This window comes from Schistocerca americana, chromosome 8 (assembly GCF_021461395.2).
Source record: "Schistocerca americana isolate TAMUIC-IGC-003095 chromosome 8, iqSchAmer2.1, whole genome shotgun sequence".
NCBI lineage: Eukaryota > Metazoa > Arthropoda > Insecta > Orthoptera > Acrididae > Schistocerca > Schistocerca americana.
The window spans coordinates 51521009-51522935 of NC_060126.1; the positions used below are offsets into that span (position 1 = coordinate 51521009).

The window sequence follows — 1927 nt, forward strand, 5'->3', positions numbered from 1 at the left end:
ACGAAGGTAGTCCTGCGCTCGCTCGCTCACTCGTTCAAATCAGCAGACAAACTACGTTTCTACACCTGTTAACTCGCAACTAGGCGTGTCCGTACAAACCAAAACTGAATCTTCTTCTGGAATCCGCTATTATAGAATCTTACTGTTATCAGTCCTATAATGATGGGCCTACTTATAATTTGTTACGGCTGTACAATTAAATAAAAGCAAAAAGCACTCAGTCATCAGGCCACATGTGGCCCACCAGGACCATTGGACTGCCGTGTCATCCTCAGCTGAGGATGCGGATAGGAGGGGCGTGTGTTCAGCACACTACTCTCCCAGTCGTTACGATGGTTTTCTTTGACCGGAGCCGCAACTATTCGGTCGAGTAGCTCCTCAATTGGCATCACGAGACTGAGTGCACCCCCAAAAAATGGCAACAGCATAAGGCGGCCCAGATGGTCAACCATCCAAGTGCCGGCCACGCCCGACAGCGCTTAACTGCGGTGATCTGACGGGAACCGGTGTATCCACTGTGACAAGGCCGTTGCCGTACAATAAAATAAAATCATGTTAAAATGATTGTCATTGCATAAGGCACCACTTCCAGCATGTAATGATAAGTAGAAGAGACTAAATGCTATAAACAAGCCATTATACCATTTATTTCGACTATTGGTCTAAAATAAAATTTTCCTGTGGTACTGTTAATCAGTAAGACTTCATAATAGCAGATTCCAGTGGAAGATGCAATTATCGTTAGTACTTACACGCCAAGCTGCGAGTTAACAGGTTTAGAAACGCATTTTGTCTGCTGGGCTGAGCGAGCGAGCGAGGTCAGCACAACCTTCGTGACGTACGCGCCGCGGCCTGTCTTTTTCTTCCGCCCCGAGCCGCCTTATCCGCCACACTTGGCGAACACACAGCTCCGTGGTGCGCACATAGAAAATCAGTATTTAATCGGAAAGGTACCCACTGTAGGACTTAATTCTGTCGGATACTACCGAGAAATTCCACGCATTTAAACGTGCAGTCAAGAATGATTAAAATCGTCTGAAATAGTTGCTCGCTCCCCACCGGAAACGGCTGCTGGGACTCGTAAGACCTGCAGGGTCACGTGCTGTGACGTGTTCACAGTCTTGTCTTTCTGCCGATGTCGGTGAGCTCGTGCACCTGACAGCCACGTGCGTTTTCTCAGCGGTGAGGCGCGCTAACGTCACGATGTTAACCAAGGAACTTCACTGAGGAGTTTTTAACTTCTGTAAGTGTTCCCGAAAATACTCGAGCGTTGCGAAATACCAGTTATTTTTCATAATGATACATCCATTTCACGTGAATTTTGTTATATTAGGCCACTTCTTCGAGCTCTCTAAGAGGAACTGCCACAATACGCTGAATTTGGGCAACACAGGACTAAAGGTACCATAAATACGAGGGCAGTTCAATAAGTAACGCAACACATTTTTTTTCTCGGCCAATTTTGGTTGAAAAAACCGGAAATTTCTTGTGGAATATTTCCAAACATTCCCGCTTCGTCTCGTTTAGTTTCATTGACTTCCGACAGGTGGCAGCGCTGTACGGAGCTGTTAAAATGGCGTCTGTAACGGATGTGCGTTTCAAACAACGGGCAGTGATCGAGTTTCTTTTGGCGGAAAACCAGGGCATCTCAGATATTCATAGGCGCTTGCAGAATGTCTACGGCGATCTGGCAGTGGACAAAAGCACGGTGAGTCGTTGGGCAAAGCGTGTGTCATCATCGCCGCAAGGTCAAGCAAGACTGTCTGATCTCCCGCGTGCGGGCCGGCCGTGCACAGCTGTGACTTCTGCAATGGCGGAGCGTGCGAACGCACTCGTTCGAGATGATCGACGAATCACCATCAAACAACTCACTGCTCAACTTGACATCTCTGTTGGTAGTGCTGTCACAATTGTTCACCAGTTGGGA

General features: G+C 47.6%; 1 pseudogene; it reads right to left on the reverse strand.

Moving 5' to 3' along the window:
- Window positions 1-416: 416 nt before the first annotated feature.
- On the reverse strand, window positions 417-534 carry LOC124546207 (annotated as a pseudogene).
- Between the last annotated feature and the right edge of the window lie 1393 nt (window positions 535-1927).